General features: G+C 48.4%; 1 pseudogene; it reads right to left on the reverse strand.

Annotated features, from left to right (window-relative positions):
- Positions 1-1,144: 1,144 nt before the first annotated feature.
- On the reverse strand, positions 1,145-18,904 carry LOC129133774 (uncharacterized; annotated as a pseudogene).
- Positions 18,905-23,027: the final 4,123 nt, after the last annotated feature.

Here is a 23,027-nt window from a genome sequence, read left to right on the forward strand (position 1 = left end):
ACAGGCCTCTGAATCCATCAACAGCTCCAGGAGAACTCCCAACCGCATGGTTTGCTCGCCCTTTTAGCCGGGGGAGAGGGCGAGGGAAGGAACACGGGGGACCACCAGCCAGGTACGGGGCGGGGAAGTCTCAAGGGACTGAGGACACCTGGATGGCCCAATGTCCTTCCAGGAGGGGAGGGCATCTTTTGAATTCTGCCAATCACTCGCCGCCCTTCTGGAATGCCAGGATTGACAGACAGCGCTCAGCAGGGGTCAGGGTGTGGAAAGGAGGGATGATTGACACACCTGGCAGGGAATTATCAGGGAGGAACCTGGGGTATCTGAGGCAAACCATGACATCACACCGCAACATACCACACTACTTAAAAAAATACAGTACTACTGACTAAGATAACATAACACATATAGTATATTAATTTATATATATATATATATATATATATGTTCATTTTAATATCTGTGAAGAGCCTATCCTGTAATATGTACTTTTCACAACATCAAAGAAGCCATTTGCACCTTTAATAGACAGCTGACAACTCAGAAGGAAATGCTCACTTGTTCACAGGGTGAGAAAGAAAGGATTCTTCCAGATGAGGTAAAGTTTCAGAAACTTTATTTCTTTACAATCCTACTCTATAATCCTGTAGGGTGGTATTTGCAGAAAAATGGACAGGCACTAAATGAACCAGCCTAACCTCTGGAGCTAACTAAACTAACTAACCTTCTAGAACTAGGTCAGGTTTTTAATAAAGCTGCATTCAACTTTGTGGATAAAAAGGTGAAGCAGAAGAGTTGCTGACAGACAAAGGGGTAGCAACCCAAATAAAATGACCCTTACAGCATCTACCAATTAGATTAAGGAAAAGATGCGTGCTTGCCTCAGGACAAAATAGAGCTACCAGTCAAGAGATGCTGGACAAAGTGCAGCAACCAACCAAACAATGCATGTCTATAGAAACCTATAGGATAGGAACTAATTATAAACTATGTTTAGAAGCACAATAAATGGCTTGTCCTTGATTCACATTGAATTGTGCAGTCTTTTGTCTTTTCTCCACATACTCCTACTCTAAATCCTACTCTACAGTCCTACTCTAAATCCTACTCTAAGATGGCTATGGAGAACATGGTCCTGATATGATTATAGCACTGTTTGCTTCTCCATCCTCCTCTTCATTGAGATGATGAGTGGTCTCAGGGTGGATGCAGCCTCAGCCGATGTTACAAATGGATGCTGTTCACAAAAAAACCCCCAAACCCAAAAACAAATACAAAAACAAAAAAAGAAAACAAACAAATTAAAACAAACAAACAAACAAACAAAAAACAAACAACAAAAATACAAAGAACAGTGAAGAGTGAACCATTACTTTCCAAGCTCAGGGCTTCACAGGCTCAATTGGGATTGCTCTGGGTCCTAAAAAGACCCAGAAAGAGGAGCAATGGCACCATCTGCTACCCAGCAGTCATGTGCAGGACCCTGCCATCACAGGCAAACCTGGCCCAGAATCCCACTCATCCATTTATTCAGGTTTCTTTATCTTGTTGGGATCTTTGCCCTGCCAGTGCTCTAGAAATGGTGCTTTCTGTCCCTGGCTTATCTTCCTTTCAGGAAACTCCAATGACTCACATAGGTCCCTGTCTTTGAAAGACAGGCACTGTGCTAATTCCCACAGGGACAGAAAGCAATGTCTGTCTTTCCATGCCCTGCCCCTCGTGTGCTGGATGGCACCTTCCTTCCCAGCAGGGCCAGCCCAGTGGCACTGGGTCCTGCAGTTCCCTCTCTGCCACACAACCTGGCAGTAACCCTGGCGCAGTTCCCGTCTGCTTGAGCGTGCCAGGCAGCAGATGGGGCTGGGACAAGTCCCTCCCAGCTGTCCCTGTTTGTGTGCCAGAAACCTCCAAGGGTGGGCTGGGGGGCACAAACCAGGGCCCCTCAGAGGCTCACAGTGAGCCCCCACAGCCCCTCCTGCCACAGCCAAATCTCTGACTGCTCAGCTGGGACTGGCTTCCTTGGGTTCCTCCACCACCATTTCATGTCTCTGTACCCTGCATTGCTCTGCTTCAATTCTTTTGCCATTAGATAAAACTGAACACTCCACCAAATTAGAAAAGAGGGCAACAGAAACAGTCAGAGGACAGAGCACCTCTCTGCTCAGGAAATGCGGAGAAGAGGTGGAGTTATTCAGTTTTGTGAAGAATAGGCCCCAGGGAGACTTTATTGCCACTTTCCAAGACTTCAGAGTAGCTTTGAAGAAAGTGGGGGACATCTTTAACAGGGTCGGTTACAATAGGATATGGACAAATATTTTTAAACACAAAGGGCATCTAATCAGAGTAGGTCTAAGGAAGAACTTGTTTACTCGGAGCATGGTGCCACCCTGGCACAGCTTGCCCCAAGAGCTTGGAGGTGCCCCATCCCTGCAACCATTCCAGCTCCGGTGGCAAAGGGCTCTGAGCAACCTGATCTCTTTAAAGATGTCCCTGCTCATTGCAGGACACTTGCACCACAGGACCTTTACAGGGCCCTGCCAGCCCAGCCCAGTCTAGGATTCCTCACTGTTTTCATTTGAAGAGCACCAAGAGTGGAGGTGAGGAGGAAGGGGGCTCATCTGATGCCTTGGACTTGAGTGGAGGAGGAGCCCGTCCCTCAGACCCTGTTTCACCTGCAGCCCCTTCACATTTTACCTGCAGGAGCTCCTTGGCAGACCAGCGCCGCGCCTCGTCTCTCTGCAGGCAGCAGCTCAGGAAGTCACGCAGGCAAGATGAGAATAGGTTGGGCTGCTGCAGCTTTTGTCTTCCTCCTGTGGCTATCAGGAGTTGAGGCTGGGGAAAAAGGAGACACCAGGCTACACCTGCTTCTTTCCTATCTGTAACTGCTCTCCTGGGTCCCATTGATTAAGCTCCACTCTGCAGTGGCAGTTTCTGCCCTGGCAGAGACCCAGAGATGACTTTCCTTTACCAACCAAAAACCCAAACTCCGATGCAGCCACAGCTTTTACAACATCCCACAGATCTTGCCTTGGCAGCTGATTTCATTGACTGACCTAGTTAGTGGGAACTACATCACCACAAGCACATTTCCTTCCCTGAAGATTCATACCAGCTTGAGAGGCTTTTTGGAAGAAGGACTTTGCTATACTAACTCTACTATATCCAAGGGTTAGTACATGGAAAAGTATCTCTGCAGTGCTTCTTGGTCCCTTAAGAGCAGCTGCCATAAAACAAAACTAATCAAGCTTTTTGCTTTGTTCTTGAAAACAATGGGAATTGGAAGGAAAGAAAGGAAATCCACCAGGTGCTCCTCAGGTAAGGAAACAAACATTTGGAATCTCATCTTCAACACAGACACATTAAGATGCATGCACAAATGTACTGGGATGAAAACACCTGCTTGGACACACAGGAGCCACCTGCAGCTCTGTCTCTCAGCAGCCTGAAAATTTCTGCTTTCCTTACATGGAAAAGAAAAACTTTTCATGGTCAAATCAGAAGGAGATGTTCCATCCCTACGGTCACCCTCTACTCATTTGGCTACTCAAGTCAATGCATTAATGGTAGGCCCATCCCAGAAAGTGCCAGGAAACAAATGGGAGGTTTTGGCAGGCTCTCCACATCACCAGGCTCTGGCTTGGTGACGTGCAGAATATGGCTTGGGCTAGGAGAGAAACACGATCACTGAGTGTTTCAGCAGCACTGCACAAGAAGCAGAAGAGACTCTGTGGCCTTTACACCCTCATGCCCCAGTTTGAAGCATGTTTCCCAGTGAGAAGAAACTGCACAGTGGGGTAAGTTCCTCTCTAAAAACCGGTGCCTTAGCAACTTTCTTGTGTTTGGGCTTCTTTTCTTCATTTCTGGAAATGTAACACCAGTTCTGAGAGGCTTGCCTTGTGGTTTTAGGGGCATCTTCACAGACAGACAAGTGGGAACAACTTGAAACCCAAAGCAAATGTTGCCTGAGAAGAGCTGGGGAGTGTTTGCCTGTGGTGAGGCTTGAGCTGTCTGGCAATCCCTTTCCATGATGTGCAGAAACATCCAGCTGCTCCCCAGAGCTCAGTCCCTCTGGGCACGCCGGCCTCTGGAAACACCTGACGATCCCAGCCTTTCTCCTGCTCAAGAGCATCTAACCTAAGCTGAGCTCCAGTTTCTTCAGCAAGGCCAAGGATGCTCACTTCCATGCAGCTGACAGTGTCCATGGAGCTCAGCAGGTCTTTCTGATACTCCTCAGGCCAAGGAATTACAGTGTAGATTGGCAAGACATTGGCTGATCGTTATCCAGTGTGGTTCGTGTGGAACCAAGCTCTAACATGCTGACAAGTCAGAGGGACAGAGCTCATTCTGCTTTTGCAAGATGGTATTTAGAAACATAGGACACCAACTTGGAACTATCAAGTTCCAAGTTCCAAGTTCCAAACCTCAACTTGCAGAATCCATCTCAAATAGACAAAAATATGAATGGCAAGAGGCCTTGGAGTCTCCATAAAAATGCCCACCACTGTAACGATAACTCTGTGCTTGTGGCACTGAAATAGATGGTGACCAAAGAGACTTTGCTATTATCCTCTTTAACCCAAAGGAGAATTTCAAATCCAGAAATGGCAATGCACTCCCCTTGTGTACAAATAATTTTTGCGGCTTTCTTTCCTTTTCCCACATCACCAGAGGTGACAAAGAGGGTTTTATCCTGACTCTCAGCTGAGCTCAGCCACTGGCCATGGTGGGGAGCTGGAGTCCTCCCTGTCATTAGAACTGTGCAGGCCAGGGATGGCCCTGCTCCTGTGGTAAAGAAACACAGCACCGGTGTCAACTGCCCACGTTGGATCCCAGCCCAGGCACCTGCCTGCAAGCTCATCAACTTGTTAAAGTACCAAGAAACAGCCAAGGGTTTGGCAAACAATTCTAACTGCAGTCGGAGAAAAACACATCCTAAACTTATCCAGGCCACCCACACACATGACTGAACCATGTACAGATGACTTGAAAGCCTGAAAGTTTCGAAGACCCACAGCATTTGGAAAAGATGCTACAGAATGGAAGAGAAGAGCTGTGTTTAAAAAATGAGAAAGCAAGCAGAACTGCTTGGGCATTGCTTTGGTAGTAGGTTTTTTCTCTTTTTCTTTTTTGTTTACTTTTCTTTTTCCTTTTTTTCTTATGTTTTCTATAAAATTGAAACTGGGAAGGTCTAACCTCCATTTCTCAGGATATTTATCACATGTCTACCCTCTCCACTGAAAAATTCTTGTCCTTCAGAAACAGAGTTCCAACATTGTTCAAAAAACAAGTGAGAAATGTCAGGCATGGCTGGAGGCCAAAATGGCAGGTTTCTGAACTGGTTAGGTTTCTGAACTGCCACTTCCCTTTCTGATACAACCAAAGCTACAGCAGATGCTGATGTGTTGCAGGGGCATTTTTAGAAGGAGACCTTGGTGGAAGTGGTGCCAGCAGATGGCAATGGGATTTTGTCCAATGGCACACAGAACATGGGACAGGTGAGAAAGACAGTGGGATCAGTGAGTATTTGCACCTTACCAAGACAGGAGTTGCATTCCAGTAAGGAACTTCTCGTTCCACCATTTCGATGCCCACGATTCCCAAAGACCATATGTCCACTTTGGGGCCATATGGTTGACCTGTCACCACTTCAGGCGCCAGCCACCCAGGAGTGCCGGCCACGCAGCTCCGTCTGCCCTGCTCAGGGGTGAGCTGAGCAAAGAGGCCAAAGTCAGCTGTGGAGAAAACAACAAACCATGAAAGCCAGCTCCAATTAGGAAACCAAGCAAAAGAATTCCCCACTCTCAGGCTAAGAATGTGCTGTTGAATCTCCTGGAGAACTGTGCATGCTCGATTTCCTTGGGGCTTTAGCCAAGGGAGTATGAAATTGGCCGTTTCCAAAAAAACCCAGGTTTCTTAACGCTGCTCACAGCAGTGGACTTTATGCCCCTGAAGCTTTAGATTGTAGCTCCCTCTGTCTGGAAGGGACACACACAGAGCAACGCCACTCTTGACTGCTTGTGGTTCCTTATACCTCTGTGCACGTTGCAACTGTGCCTTCAGCTCGCAGCAGGGGTCCCTGCACTGCCACCAGCACCATTTCTGGGGAGCTGGCAGTCACTCCAAGCAGCCCCACACCCACATCCCTGGAACGCTGCACCTGACCAAGAATATACTGACCCAGCTTGACAGAGCCGTCGGTTTTGAGAAGGATGTTGCAGCTCTTCACATCTTGGTGGATGACGCGGTTTGAGTGCAGAAAATGCAGTCCTTGCAGGCACTGAGCGAGAAAACAGAAACAGGAGGGCAAAAATGAGTGATGTGATTTCATCACACAAGAAAGGAAACAAAGAATCTAAAAGATTCCCTCTCCAGGGGAATGGGGAGTAATGGCAGAACAGTAATGGCCACTGAGAGGAAGAGCTTGCTGCTCCAACACTTGCAGAGCAGGACCTTTCTAAGGAAAGGCACATCAGCTTTTGAAAGAGCAACAGCACCTGCTGTTGTAGGCTGTGCCCTGCAAACCAGCCAGGATGACTCCTGCTGCAGTGGATGTGCTTTTTCCATGCAGAGGACAAAGGAGGGGTTTTGAAAGGAAAAGTCCCTCCCTTTGGTGTGAAGCGGATCACTTTTGGGTGGGAGGCTGCATGACAAAGATTTTCTTGCTGGCCTCAGCACAGGCTTGGAAGTATCCCACCAGTCACTTTCCGGGAGCAAAGAGCATTTTGGCTGCACTACTATCCTTTTCAGCGGAGGACTCTGAGACATGAGTCTTTTTTCTTTGCTGATCATTTCAAATCCTGCCACCAGCACCTTTGCTTTTACAGGCAAGGAATGCAGTGAAGACAGACTCCAGGCAAACATTTAGAGAGGCAAGGTGGAGAACAGCAAATACAAATACAAGAGACAGAGCGAGAATACAACAGCAGGAGATAAGAGTACTGGCACTGAGTACAGGGAGTGCAGGGGCACTGGCAGGCCTTTCACTTGAGATGCTTTTACTTGCCCATAGAATAGCAGCAACACAGAAACAAAGCTTGGCACAGGAAATCACTCCAGCTCTGAGCCCCTGTTTCCCAGACAATCCTGCCCAAGCCCTTGGAAACACGGATGGGATTGCTGACCTCCCGACTGATGGCTGCCATCTCATCTTCAGACAGGTAGGTCTTGCTGATGACATTGCTCAGAGTGCCTCCATCCATGTACTCCATAACCAGCCAGAGCTCCTCACCCACAAGGTAGCTGAAAGAAGGAAACAAGGGCGTGGAGATGAATGTACATGGCTAGGTTGCTGTGTGGAAAAGACGGGTTGATTCTTCTTTTCAGGTCCCTTTGAGACAAAGACAAAATAAAGGAATAGACATTCCCTCTTGGCTGTGCTTTGTTTGCCATCTGTGCAGTCTCAAGGAGAAAGGCACAGCTGTGAAAAAGGAGATGTCTTAGATGGGCAGCAAGCAAAATGTGCAGTTTAGTAACAGCCCAGATAAAAAACCTGTCGCGCATGGTGTTTCTGGAAAAAAGCACCTAGTCTTCCTGGCATGCATAGCAATGGAAAACAGTGGCAACAATCCAAGGGAAATCCTTGTTAGTTTACCTGGACGTAAGAAGACACTTGAAAAAAATCAAGCTCCAAAACAAAGTGGTGGCTGTGAATATAGAGATCATTGATTTAGTAAGACACGACTCATCCGGGTTTTTGAACAATTTTCCAATACCATGTGCCAGCGAAGACTCATGCAGACAAAATGCAATCTCTTCCCATCCACTGGAGATGAAAAGAGCAGTTATAATTAGCCAATAATTACAGCTCTATTTTCTGCCAGTGACCAAAGTGGGATTTTACCTTGCATGTTTGCAATATGTGAACAAACATTCATGGGACAAAAGCACAACTCACCTGTCTAAACAATTGACCAGGTTGGGATTCCTATTCACCTTCATGACCATGAGTTCATTGACTTTTAGTTCCTTCTTCCTCAGTCCTTGAAGATGTATTTTCTTTATGGCCACCTAAAATGACATTGAAAATCAGTAACTTGAGAGGTTGGTGGCACGAGACCACAAGACACATGGAGCGAGTGATTTTGCAATGACACAGCTGAGCTGTGCCAAACTGCCTTGTGATTAGGCACTGCAGTAATTAGGCACTGACGTTCCAACAGCCCATTTCTCTGCTCCCTTGGGAGCCAGTTACAGGACACGTGGGGCCACTGACATTTTGCCTTGACCACTTGGTAACAGCAGTGTCTCAGTTATCACCCACAAAGCTCTGACCACACTCTCTGCTGCTTTGTTTGCGACTCAGAAGAAGCAATCCATGCCTTAAAACTCTGTGGATACATCTTGGGCTATGGGCAGGGCTTAGGGCTTTCAGGGACGCCTTGCAGATCTCTCCCTGTGTGCAGTTCCCAAGTGCAGCAGGTGGCTAAGGAACCACCAGTAACTTTCAGATGTATTTGCTGGCAGCCAGAAATGAGAATTCAGGACTCTGAAGCTGTAGCCCCAAAGAGCAGTGAGGTGCTCGAAGGCACCACCTTTGTTTCAGCAATGGAGAGCGAGTGAGCGCGTCCTTCTCTGAAAGGAACCGCTGCCCTCCGTGCCTTCCTTCCGGCAGCTGAGGAGGACAAAGTCCCAAATGCATTTTGCGGGCTGGCACCAGTCTGTGCTTCTTGTGCCTTTTCAGCACAGCTCTGCCCAAAGCTCCAGCAACAGCTCACACCAGAAGGGAAAGCCCTCGAGTGCAGCAGAGTCTGCAGGTGCTGTTGACATTTACCTCTCCTCCTGTGGCAGTGTCGAGTGCTTTACAAACATCTCCAAAAGTCCTAGAAACAAAAGAGAAGCAGAGAAAGGAGAAGCCATTTAGATCTTGCAGTGAAAGCCAGCCCACGCAGGAGATCTGTGCTGTAAATGCCTAAGACCTGCAGGACACTGGAAGCATGGAGATGTCTTTGACAATGCCTTCTGAGCACACTTAGAAATTCTGATCAGCACTGACAATCTAAGCCCAGTGCCTGAACACATTTGCAGCTTGTCTGACTTCACACTTGATACCTATTCCACCAGCAAAACACCTGATGCATAGTTTGGTAAAATTAACATTGCTTGGACTCACCCACTGCCAATATTTTCCAGTTCAATGTATTTTATAATAGGATTTTCCATCTTCGCCATTCTCCCTGAGGGAAACAAAATGCAAGATGTTCACTTTAAAGCAGAGATCCCAGCTTCTAGGAGATACAAAAGGCAGCCCCACTGGCTGGGGCTCTGAGCCCTCCCTTTGTGGACAGCTGGCTAACAACAACAGGAACAGGAACTGGAACAACAAGAAAAGAACAGCAGGTCCACAGCACAAGTGGCTGGCACAGAGACTGATTTCTAGCATCCTTTGAAGTGAGAGACCTCTTGACAGCAGACACACAGGGAAGCACAGGGAGATACATTCAGAGACTGAGACCAGAAGAGAACACCTACCAAGGCAAGTAAGTTTGTCATCTAGAAACATTAAGGAGAGCTGGAACTAACAGTGCCTTTGTTTTCTTGGGAATAAACACTGTGAGATTTAGAAAAGGTTTCCTACTTGCTAAGATTAAATGCACCTGGACATCTAGAATCAATTCCTCTGAACAGATGTCAAGTTCAGAACAGGAGGAATTATTGCCAAGTGTTCCCATCTTTTCCAGCTTGCAGCAGTTTGCCAGAAGAACGCCTCTGCGTTTGTAAACCAGAGCAGCTCATGCTAGAAGCAATCCCGACGGGGCTTTCAGCATCAGGGCCCTCACCCTTTATGAGCAGGCTGAGCTCAAAGACGCCCCTGCCCGTGCCCCGCATGAAGAACCACGCCGCTTCTCTCCACCCCGACAGCGCGGATCAGTCACTCCCATTGCACTCGCCCTCTCGGCACCGCACACGTCCCCATCCTCCCAACTCGGCACAGCGGGCATGGGCACAGAGGACAGCAGTGCTCCTCAGGCGCCCTGTGACACAGAGAGCTGCCCAGAGGAGATGCTGACCCTCTTGTGAGTCCGGGCCGTGCGACGCAGCAGCCGGCCCAGAGAAGGGGCTGCTGCCTCAGGCAGCTCCGCGCTGCAGCAGCCGGGCAGCAGCGGGACCCTCCCAGCTAAGGAAGGCTCCAGCCTCTGCACTCCCACCAGCCCTCAGGGGCAGGGCAGCGACCACAACAAGGCTGGCAAAGCCCAAGCATGAGCACTGACAGGCACTGACTGGAAGAAGCCAGAGTGAGCCTGAGCCCTGTACAAGCTGTTGCCCCCATTCAGGACACAACACGATGGGCTTTGAGATCAGCCACACCGAGGCGCAGATCAGTGCCCTTTTTGTCCCAACAGGTGATGGTAGACACAGAATCCACTGGGCTCTCTTCTCAACCCTACCAGATCTTCTCTGAGAGCACAGCACTGGCAGCTGTTAAGGGCAAGAAGCAGATTCATTGGGTTGTGCTGCAGAATCACAAAGGGCTTGATGTGTTCTCCTAGAGACTGATCTCAGCAGAGCTTCTGCCAGTGGCTAGGACTCAAGCAGTCACAGCCTTCTGCTGATCCAGGAACAATCCCTGCTTCTGCTTTTGGCAGAGAGGGAAGCCCAGGCAAACTCCAGCCAGTCTAAGCTGCCCTCAGAGGCAGCAGGAACACCCAGAGCTCTCTCTTGCTGCCTCGGAGCAACGCCAGCACTTCTGTGACACTAAACCAAGGAGAACCCTTTGGTACAGCTATGCTGACACGTGCACACAATACACTATCCCTCAGATAAGAAAGATACCAGACGTACTCAGTTGCTCCAGGGAGTCACCCGCCATCTCCTGTTGCTGAGCAGCAGCTGGGTCAGCATGGGAGGTGAACCAAGTGCTCAGGCCCCACTTCTTCAGCTGGAGAGCAAAGGCTCCTTGGGACAGCACTGCTGCTTCTGCAGCAGCTTCAGTGTCAGAGTCGGTGTAGGTCTGAGACAAGAAATGAGTTTATGTCAGGAAGGTGTGGCAGAGATTGCCCTGAAATGCAAGAGAGATTGCCATTTGAAATGCAAGCCCTTAGGAAGCTGCTGTCAGCCACATGCAGAGCTCTTCAACTGGATTGCTTTGGATGTCCACTTGTGAAACCAAATGGTCAAAACCAAAGGCTGGTTTTACTCGAGGTCATAGCCAGTTTCTTGTTCTAAAGGATGACTGCAGCAACGACCCCTCCACTTCCTCCCAAAGACTCCTTTCCCCCTCCTAGGTCTGCAGATACATTTGCAGCTCCTCATTCTAATGTTCTACCTCCTGCCATGAAATTCTCTTTTTCTGCACCTTCCTTGGGATGTGCTCATCCTGCAGCATCTCTGGATGGTTCAGTTCCTGGGCCTCATGCCAGCCTCGGGGCTCTTGGTTGCCCATCATTTGCTGGAACTCTCTGCAGGCTGCCAGGTAGGATGGCAACACTTCCACCTCAAGTCAAACAGAACAAAGCAGTCAGAGACTACAGCTTGTCCCCGTCAGCCAGGAGTCATTGACTGGGAAGAAAGTAAAGAAAAGGACAGGAGCAGATTCACAAGGGATACAGACAGCTTGTAGCTCGTATTCCAGATCTATGTGAGTGACCATGTTCACCTGCAAAAACACCTCAAGAAACAAGGTCACCTGGAAGAAGCCAGCAGGAGTTCATTCGGATGAGTGCTGGCTAAATGGCCAAGGGAGTAATGCCACTGTCTAGAGCATCAGCTGAGATTCAGCAGACCAGGAAGTGCCCTTCAGAGCAGCTCTGACAGAGGCCTCATCAGGATGGCCTCAGAGGCATCACCCACCCCCTGCTGCTCTGCACTGGAAAGGCAAGGAGGGCAGAAACCACCCCTTGGGTGACTGCAGTGGCTATTGCTGTTTCACTCACTTGCTTTTCTAGAGCCTTTTGTTCCTGAAGGAGGCGATTAATTTTCTCTTTGATGATTTTAATTTTTTCGTCTAGCCTCTTCTTCCTTGCCTTGATCCTAGCCTCAGTTTCCTGCAGCTGTGCCTGCACCTGTTCATCAATTTTCTGTAAACAACAACGGAAAGGACTCTCTTTCATGCGTGGAGTGGCTGCCATTCCTTCCTTCACCTGTTTTTGTTGATTGCCCCTCTGCATAGGGAGATTCTTCTCCTCTTGGATGTCTTCATTCCTCCTCTTTGCTGCCATGATGTCACTCTGAGCTTCAGGCAGCTCTGCTTGTGGCTCTGCCTTGATGTTCTGTACACACAAAAGCAGAGCAAGTGACTGAGAGCTGTCATCAAGATCAGCTTTTCCCTCTTTTAGCCTCAAAATCACATTTATTCAGCCCCTTCTTTCTGCTTCCCTCCCCAGCTCTGCTTCCACTGTAACCATCCTGTCCCGGTGCTGGTCTCTGCAGATTCCAAGGCTCTGTCCTTTCAGTGCCTGTGGGACTTCCTGGCCTCCTCAGTCCCAGGAGCTCTGGTTTATGCCCCTCTTCCTGCCCTTCCCTCTGTCCCCTGGCCAGTCAGGCTTACCTGGCCATTCTCCTGTGGCTCTTCCACCTGCTGCCTGAGCTGCTCTTCCTGCTCTCGGGCAGGGAACAGCTCTCCCTGAATCTGGCATGGCATCTCAGATAAGGCAGTCTGCTCCTGCTCTTTCTCTAGAAGCACCTGCACAGAAAGCAAGACAAGATGGGTTTCACCTTCCCGTACGACCTTTGTGGGCCAAGACTCAAAGACTGCTGGGCTCACACGCTCCCAAAGCACTGTGCTGCTGCTCTGCTGGGTCCTTCTCTGCCCGTGGGGAGGCACAGATTCCAAAGTGACCCTGGCCCTACAATCAGGGGGCATCTGGGGCTGAAGCTCCAACAGCCTCTAAGGCAGCTGACAGGGAAGGTGTGGCATTTCTCAAGGGTCTGGTGAGGGCCTCCCTCTGCTTCTGCCATGTCCTCTTTGTCTTTCAGTGGTGACTGACACCCCGCCCTGTCCCACAGCTCCATCCTGGCCCTGCAGGTGGCTTCCTGGGTGAGCTCACTCCTTGTGAGAGACACTTCTGGAGTTCACATTCCCTTCAGGCCTGCACCAGCATTCCTCCTTCCTGACATCTACACTCTTGTTAGAAAATGGGGTCATTCAGGAGATAAGGATGCATGCAAAGATCTCTGATGGAAGTCAGAGAACCTCTATGGCCATCTCAGTATATGGAGGAGGACCAAGGTGTTTCTTCTCCCTCTTTTGTCAACTGAGAATTCTGACCAGCAGTAACAGTTTCTCATAAGGCCCCATTAACAAATGCACTTACACAACCCTGGGGATGCCAGCAAAGGAAACCATGTGTCATGTAATGCATGTATGGGCAAAGTGAACAAACCCCAGCTACAGCATGGGATAGTTCCACTCCCTTAGGACATGCAAAAATTTAAAGGATAAAAAGAAGGCTTCAGGTCAGAAAAGGCTGGAGTAGAAAACATGAGGGGAAAAAACAACCATCTCTGGAGGGGGAAACATCTCTGCCTGCTCAGGATCAGTCAATGGAACTTGTCTCTACTCCTCTCCTGAAGGGATGCCTTTAGGTGAGCTTTGCATCTTCCACTGCTTTGGAGCAGAGCCAGGAAGATTCAAATAGATAGATAGACAGACAGATCTCACTTTTATAATCTCTCTTTACTGTACTGTGGTATTTACATTCTTTGAACACAGAGAGATATAATTCTCTCTCCTAGGTTTTTTTTAAGGGGAGGTAGTGAGAAACTTAGAGAAGAAGAGAAAACAATTATTATCTCTACTTGCTGTTCTTGTTGTTTAGTACATGTAGAATGTGTTCTAGTGATTGTTTACTGAAAGTGATTTGTTAATTGGATTTTAGTGATAGTTGTTTAGCTTGATTAGCCAATTAGATAAAAGCTGTGTCATGACTGTCTGGAGACAGTCACAAGTTTTTCTTTAGTAGCTTTTTAGTATAGTATCTCTTTAGTATAGTTTTAATATAGTACTAGTGTGATATAACATAGCTTAAGAAAGCATTTGTTTAACCTTCTAAATCATAGAGTCGAAGCACATTATTCACCACGTGGGGGTCACCCTGAATCAATACTGTCCTTTCTGTCGCTACACACATCAACACTCGGTAGCAGTGTCCCGATCTGCAGCCATCCTGAACTTGCTCTCCTGTTGCTTCAGTAACCCACACTCTTGGGGAATCTGGAGCGTGTGGGTCCTTATGGAATGCAATCAGACCCAGAGCATTGCACTGGGAACTGCACTCTTTGTGCATCTGTGCTCGGGCAAGTTCTTCTCTTGGACTCGAGCACACTGATGGTGCTAAAGTGGCTGGAATCAGAAATGCAGCCCAGCCCCTCCCAGCTCCTCTAATCTCTGAGCACCAGCTGGAATGCAAGGGCATTGATTTCCTGCTCAATTCCCAAATACAACACACACTGATTCCCTGGGCTGCCAAAAGACACGGGAGCCGTTAACCTGAAAGTGATGTGTTTCTGACAGTGCTGGAAAAGGGCAGGAAAGATTGAGAAAAAGCTCCCTTGCTCCCTGGAGAAGGAGAAATTACACAAGGCTTCTCCTTCTAGCAAACAAACAAACAAATAAACAAACAAAATATGAAAGTGTTACCTACTCCAGTGTCTAAAGCACTTGGATGCAGTGAAGGGATGTTTGGCAGGGAAACAGCCCTTGTGCTGAGCATTGGATCTATGGATCTAAGGCAGGGATCTATGGAAGTCTGCCTGAAGGTCCCTCATGAGCCCCCATTGTCCAGGCTAAAGCTCCCTCAGCACCTCCTCACTGGCCTTGTGCTGCACCCCCTTGCCCAGCTCCCCTGTCCTTCTGTGCACGCGCTGCAGCCCCTCAAGGACTTTCTGCTTCCCAGGGCCCACAGCTGCACCCAGCACTGCAGCGGTGGCCGCAGCGCTGCCCAGCACAGGCCACGCTCGCTGCCCTGCTCCTGCTGCCCCCCTGCTGCTGACACGGCCACCGTGCCCTGGCCCTTCTTGGCCCCCTGGCCACACGCTGCCTCATCTTCAGCGGCTCAAGGCCGCCAGCCCTGCGTCCTTTTGCCCCACGCAGCTCCCCAGCCACAAAGGTGCCCATTTCACTTCAGATACAGCAGGCATCATTGCAAGGTGTACATCCTGGATTTAGCATTACAAGACAGCAGTCAAGGACTTGCAGCTTTGCTCCCACTCTAGGCTCCAATGCAGTTTTCAAAGCAAACTACACAATAGAAGGTATCAACAGCCACATGCAGCGTCTGGGTTTTGCCTCAGAAGAAGGGTTCAGAACTACTCACTTTGTTTCTTTTGCCACACTAGACAAGAATGCCCCCCCCAGCTTCGTGGACAACACAGTCATCTCCTTGCAGCTTATCAAAGACCAAGAAACAGGCAGACTCAGAGCACCTATCTGCTCTGCTACTGGCTGCTCTGCCTGAAGAGGCAGAAGAGCAACCTGACAACAAAGGCACCAAAATCCCTGACTTCAAGCAGCAGCTCTACATCCCCACCGTGTCTCTGAAATAGTCCCAAGTAAGCACACCCAAGAAGTTTGTGGGGACAAAGCACCACAAAGAGCTTGTGTGGTCAGATCAGCATTTTTTTGTGCCTGCAGCTACTTGGCCAGTCTGTGCAGGGGGACAGGTCCCTCCACGCCACAGTGTCCCCTGTGTATCTGACAAGGCTGAGTACAGTGTCTTTGACATGCTCCCTGCTCTGGGATCAGGCAGCATTCATGCTCCAGGCTGGCCCCTGTCCAAATGCCAGGAAGCTGCTGCCTAAGCATGACAGATCAAAGCCCATTGTCCAGCTGTCAGAGGCTGGGGGCAATCACCAGGTCCTGGCAGGACTCCAGCACTCAGCATCCTCAGCCAGCAACAGCAAGTGCCGGCTGGTCAGAAACTTGCAGCTCTGCCTTGCACCAAAGACAGCAGCACACACAACTGGCACTTACTGGCTCAGAATGGTCAGGCTGTGGTGTGACCACAGCTGGAGGCTGGCGCTCATCCACCTCATTTGCCTCCTCTTTGGCCTCCTCTCCATGAGCAGAGGGAGCCAGAGGAGAGACTGCTGTTGGTTCTGTGATCTGTGGACAAACAGCAGTGTGAGGGACAGAAAGTTACCTATAATTTATAACCTTATTTCTATTCAGCACTTTATTCTATTCAGCTCTATTTCTACAACCAGCTGTACTAAGGACAAATCAGAAACTTTGAGAACAATGGGATTCTAAGTCACTGCGACTGAATTTAAATGGGCTAATTCAACAGAATTGCTAATAGTTCTGAATTAGACATTATGCCCTGGCTACTATCAAGAAGCAACATTCTCTCTGCAAAATGAGCTTTTCATTCCTTGAAAGTTCTGAAATGGAAAATCAGGAAAAAGCCAGTGATGCCTTTGTTATTGCTGCTGCAGACATGGAAATGGATTTTCTTTCAGCCTACCCAGCTGGCCCTCTACACTCTGCGGCCACAGGTCAAGCTCACAGCTTGCTCTACAATTCTTAAGCACCAGGAACATGAAATGTTCCTTTCTCACTCACCTCAGGATCAGCACCTCTGAATACACGGATCATGTGATCTGGAGTGGGCAAGGGAAAATGAACAAGGGCTGTGAGAAAACTGCCTGGGCTGCTGAATCCCACAGAAGAGAAGAAGTCAACCCAAACAGAGAGTATTTTTCTTTATCAACATCCCTCCACGTGACATACTTCTTTCACACAGCCAGCAAGAGATCAGGACAATAATCTTGGTTGTGCCTACACTTTGGCCTGTTTAGCCAGTAAATGAATACAAACGTGATCAAGGAAATGCAAATTGTTCTTCAACACTCCATGCTTCTGTTCTGTTCAACAGATAAAGCAGCTCTTGTTCTCTTGTCTTTCAGGTACTTTTTTAAAAGACAGAAGTTGCATGCACTAATTCCCATTAAGTTGCTGAAAACAGTCACCCAGAAAAGCTTCCCCAAAATCCCCCTGAGCTGTGGCAGTTCTACTGTGAAACAGCACAGCAGCAGCTCCAGGGCTCAGGAGCAGACACTCATGGCTTTAGAGTTTGCACTTCACTGCAAAGGGAATCACTATTTTAGCACTCAGTCAAGGGTCAAAATAGACAGTCAAATCCTTTCATTACAAAATTTAGAATAAAAGAAGCTTTCTCTCAGTTCTGGGGAGAACTACAAAGTCTTTAGAAGGCCTTCTGAGAAGGCCTCCCAGTCTGCATTTTAGAAGTTGTCCTGCTTGATCCAGCAAACTGAGGAAATGACAGACTCTGCTGCCACAGACTCTCCCGTGGAGGGAACGGAAGCCCTGCAGGTTCCCTTGCAAATGCTGCCCCTGTGGCTACAGGCACCCCCTTTTTAGCTGAACGCCCTGACAGGAGCTTTACCAAACCACTGGCATCCTAATGCTCTTTCTCTTTCAAAATCAACCCAGTCACTAAGAAAGAGCAGGAAGACATGCAAAAGCCAGGTTAGCTTACACCCTAACCTAAATAGAGTTGAAACCTCTACTTACTTGCCAGGCTAGTCATGAAATAGGCGGAATAAACAGTGCCATACATGGTGCAAACTGCAGCAGCGAGTTGCTCAATCATTGTAGCACTGTTGTTCAAGTTTAACCCAACACTACAAAAGCCAAGACTCCTGTCAGTGTGCAGCTACACACTGACAAAGGCCACAATCAGGAGGATGCTCCTGATCTCAGCAAGCCCTAGGGCTGCTCTGGCACTGAGGCCTTCCGTGCAACAAGGCAACCTTCTGATGTCACCACGACGATGTGGCAACCATGCCCTGATATCACAAAGCAAAGTATGACAAAGCAAAGCATCACAAAGCATGTTAGTCTGTGAATTTATGCAAAGCAGTAACCAACCTCCCCTACAGCAAACACAAAATGGCCTCGGAAGTTCTCCTCTGACACAAAGCAGCACAAACTCCCCCCGTGGGCCAAACCCTGTTGTTCAAGGGATCCAAGAGGAACTCCAAGAGTGCCCCAAGCACCTACAGCCTGTACCCCAAGTGAGCATTCAGATGGGACCCAAGCAAAGGAAACCAGACCAAGAAAATGGCCCAAAGCATTGTACAGAACCAGGAGAGAAAGCACTATTGGCATAGCAGCTGAAGTAATTCCTAACCAATCACCCCATATATCTGCATGTTTATTGGATGTTCCCAGGGCTGCTGTGTATGTACATCTCTTCCCCTGCTCTGCCTTTCTTCCCCTTTGGCAGCAGTGGAACTGGCAGCATCTGCCCGCCAGCAGCAGCTGCTCCAAGCTGGGAACGCGGCTGGCGGTGCTGATTTCCAGAGGCTCCTGTGTCCCAGGGAAGCCAAGGCAGGAGCAGCTGAACGGCGCTGGCGCTGCTGCTGCTCTGTGCCAGAGAGCCCCGGCTGGGCAGGGCACGGTGCCCACTGCGCTGCAGGCTCCTTCTCCTGCCAGAGCTGGGCACACCTGGGAGCAAGGCATGGCAACCTTTGGGCAAACCAAGGGGTTTCTGGGGCTGCACTGCTCTGCACACACCCAGCTCACCTGCAGCACAGAACCTTGGTCCCCCAAAAGGTAAACAAGATGGAAACAGCTGGAAAAGATCTCATTTCAACCATTCTTTATGCTTCAATAGAAATGACCAAAATGAAAGTTACCGAGCAGGGCCCGATCCACACTGCCAGCTCAGTGTGAGAAAAGAGGCATTACTTTATTTCAGTGCTGGGTGCGTGGGGAATCACTTCCCTGAAACATGCACACCCACGTGTGTGTATCCATGGAACTAAGACATTCCTTTCATTACTTTTATTCATTACTTTGCTCAAACTCACAGGCTAAACATTCTCACAAAGTATTTGACATGTTTAAATCACTTCCCCAAAATTACTGACATTTGGAGTAGGGGTCTCTTGAGGGTCTCTGCTGGTCATGGTGGTGAACATCCCATTCCTCAAATTCTCCTTCCATGGTTAAGAGCCTTCTTCTCCTTGAATGCATTGCAGCTACCTCCTCAATAGGCCCACTGTCTTTATTCTCAAGGCTAAGATATCCACTTGCACACATTAACCACTGGTGTGAGGGAAGGTATGACTCAGCACCGCCTGTTAAAGCTTAACAAATTCACAATTTGTTGCAGGTAAACACTTCCCCAACGTCTCTCCTTCCTTCTCTGGGAATCAAACACAAGCATTTTGTGAGCACTGAGCCCAAGGCCGCCTCCAACCCTCCTGTCACCCACCAGCCCTTCTCTCTTCACAAACAGCAGGTCCAGCAGTGCCTTCCCTCACTGGCTCAGTCACCAGCTGTGTCACAAGTTCTCTGTCACACACTCCAGGAACATCCTGGGCTGTTTGCTCTCCGCTGCACTCTGTTGCCAGCAGACATCCCCACCCTGTTCCATAGCCCTTGCAGAACCCTGCACCTGCTATCCCCGGGCACCTGGGAAGGGGAGGCAGGCACGGAAGAGATGCACCAGCTGCACCGGGCAGGAACCAAAACCCTCTCGCGGCACAGCTGCTGGCCTGTGTCTGGCACAGCTCCGGCTGCCCCACTCCTCATGGGCTTTTGGCTGGAAATGCAATTGCACTTTCTGCCTCATGTAGAAATACCAGGGCTGCACAAACAACGGCCAGCAGGCCACAGCCCAAAGGCACTGCAGCATGGAGTTGAGAAGGAAGAAGACCCTTCCCCAATTCCTAACCATACCAAAAAATACCACCATAATTGGGACTTTTGTCTTCTAGCAAACGGTACTGAGCACTTTTGTCAGATGAGACAAAGCACATGACAAGCTTTACATGTCTCTTCCTCAGGAAAATCTTCCTGGAAGACATGACCAGTGCCACAAATTGTTTCCTTTCCCTACAAATGCTCTAGGATAAAAAATGTCGACTTCTGCATTGTGCTGAACACAACTTCTCTAGAGGGGTTTCCAAAAAAATGGAGAGACAAAAAGACACCCATTGGTTGCAGCTCAGACGATGCAGTGCAGTGGCAAGGGCAGTGTTGTGGAGGCTGGGAGAGGGCCAAGTTTCTGCTGCCTGACTTGGGACAAGTAAATTCAACCAGGGCTTTTTTTCCATCTGAGTGGAGTCTTTTTCAGATGGGTGTTTTGATGAGAAATCTCAGTCTAGAAGCAAGATGCCATTCCACAAAGATGCAGTTCTCATCCATGGGGTTTGGCCTGGCTGAATCATGGCTTTCTTACCCTCAAACAGTACCAAGTTTGAGTAGTAAGGAGCAAGGCAATTTCTGAGCAACTTCAGTCAACAGGTGTCTGAATGTGGACTTTTTGTCTTGATATTCCTGTCCTTCATGTAACTTGCTTGATGGACAGCATGTTTGGTTTCTTTTCCCCTGTGCTGCAATCAGCATTTAAGACAGGAATTTGCTCCTTGCTGTCTCTTCATGCCACTGGCAGAGCTACTTGTACCTGTTCTCCTCTGATAGCAGAGGGGATTTCTTTAGCTCTGTCCTGCTCAGCAGTGACAGGAAAGTGACCACATGCCTCAGTAGCACAGCTAGCATCTTCCTGTGCTCATGGAAGAGACAGGTTGATCAGGAGAATTGTTCCCAGTGGGGTTGTTAAGCTGTGCATCTAGTCTCTAGGGAAGCAAATGAAATGTGAGTGTAGTTCTGGCATGTCAGGCTTCTGTTTTTATCTCTCTTACTGATTTTCTGAATCCTTCAAATATGGCCCTGTTTATCTGTTCAGATGCATCTGAGCTACTTTTCCAGATTGTCATGCCTGGTTGTAGAGACACTTCTCCAGAGTGATGAGTTTCCTTATTGTAAGACACACACGTCCCATATGAGGAGGCATTTAAACTTGGAAGTAGTGTCTCTCTTTCTCCACAAAGCAATGTGACCTGTGTGCCCTGGCAGCCATCTGAAGATAGATCAGATGCATCTCATCCTTGGTTTTCCTGAGTGAGCAGTGCTGAGAATGTCACTTGCAGATTGTCTGCCATAATGATTGTCATGAGGTCTCCACGTTGTTCTTCAGAGCCTGATGATTTTCCAGCTTGAAATCACATAATTGGGAAAGCTGCTCAAGATGTTTTGCTCACAATTAACTGAAGGTATTGTCTGTGGCTGCAGCTCTCTCCATAGAGAGCAGCAGGCACAACTTTCCCAGGCATTGTCCTGGGGAAGGCTGTGAGAAGATCAGAGAAAAGAATGAGAAACAATTCTTAGCTGCACTTGCTGCGCCTCTTGTTGTGAACATGTGGAATGTGTTATGGAGATTTGTTTACCAAAGGGTAATTTCTTAATTGGCCACTGGTGATGGTGTTTTGGATTCAATTGACCAATCTGGTCTGTCTGTATCTGACTGTCTGTAAGGGCGATGAGTTTCAGTATAGTATAGTATAGTATAGTATAGTATAGTATAGTATAGTATAGTATAGTATAGTATAGTACAGTATAGTACAGTATAATAAAGTGAGTGATCAGCCTCAGCCTTCTGGAATCATGGAGGCAATGCTAATTATTTCCTCAACAGGGATGCCATGCTATGATAATGATCACCACCAGGTCCTCATTTGGTTTTATTTTCCAGGGTGAAATCTCCCTCTGATGGGCACCTCCTACACCGTGCAAAAGCCCAGGTCACGTCACCTCCAGCTGTGGAAGAAACGGAGCTGCTCCAGAAGCTTTACCATCTCCTGGAAGCCAAGGGGTTTCAGACAAGGATGGAAGGAGTGGAACTCCTCCAAGACCTGTGCAGAACAAACCCCCAGCTCATCTCCACTAACATTGTCCAAGTATGTAGGGTATCTTCACTGCTCCTTTCCTTTAGCTCCTTTCCTAAGCCTGTAGCAGCAAAGTTAATTCAGTGTGTCTTGGCACTCTGTCCTGGCTGTTTGGGACATGCTGGTCCCTCTTACCCAGACAAATGTAATTCAGGTCCAGGCTTCAGGACAAGTTATTTCAGTCCAGCTGTATTTGTCTGGCAGGTGCCTATTGATGCTGTTCATCAGATGATGGCAGAATTTTCTGCTGGTGTAACTGCTGCTTTCTCCTACTCCCAGTTGGGTGAAGGGAATCCAGCCCCTGAAAGCAAGGCAATTGTTCTCTAGACCAAAAATGGGTTTGCATAGGGAAGAGAAGTATCAGGCTTGGTTGGTTTAAACCCAGTTGTTTTTTTTTTTAAAGAATACTTCTGTAAACTCCATCTTGTCTTACACAGGCACAGCTCTGGCTACTCATTTTCATCCTTGTTCCTATTCCTCTTGGTAAAGACAGTGCTCACCCTTCTTGGGGGTCTTTTTTACTCTTTGGAAAAGGAGGAAAACAGCAAAGGACTCATCTCTGGCTTCTCCTCCCAGTAGCTGCTTTTTCCCTTTTTCCAGGAAAAGGTGCCTGACAATGAGGCTGTCAAGGGACTGAGCCTGCTCTAATGAGAGCTGTACAGCACATGACATTTCAGAAGTCCACCTGTTACTTAGAGAAATGGTCTGGATGCTGGAAGAGTTGATCAGAGCCCTGCTCTTCTCCAGACACAGGCTCTGAGACAAACAAAAGGAAACTTAGATCTCCTCCAGCCATAGTTTTGGCAAAATCATAACTGCCCTCAGTACTTGAGGCAACTGTATAGAAAACCGGGCATTGTAAACATCTGCTTCCATTCAAAGCAAAGGCACTCTTTAGCATTAATAAATGGAATTGATTTAATGATTTAGAGATGGAGAGAAATGCCATAGGAACTATTGTGTCCCCAGCCAAACCTCCTAAAAACAGAAGAAAATCTTTCAACCAGCATGAGGTTGTGCCACCATTCCAGTGAGTGGCCCACAGGAAAACAGTGCAATTGTGCAAGCGAGTGCTGGCCTGAGAGAAAGGATCACTTTCATCTTTGACATTGCTGACTGCTACAGCCACTCTTCAAACAAGGACATTTGCATCCAGCTTTCACGTTGCTTGTTCTCTTCACAGATTTTTGATTATTTTGTCCTGAGACTATCTGACAGCCACAAGAAAGTGAAGCAGAGGGCGCTGGACGTGCTGGCTGAAATCACAGGAGCCCTGAAAGATGCCCTGAACCCGGTGATCATTGGTTTGGTGGAAGGAATAACAAAGAACCTGAATT

This window comes from Agelaius phoeniceus, unplaced genomic scaffold (assembly GCF_051311805.1).
Source record: "Agelaius phoeniceus isolate bAgePho1 unplaced genomic scaffold, bAgePho1.hap1 Scaffold_105, whole genome shotgun sequence".
In the NCBI taxonomy this organism is placed as follows: Eukaryota; Metazoa; Chordata; class Aves; order Passeriformes; family Icteridae; genus Agelaius; species Agelaius phoeniceus.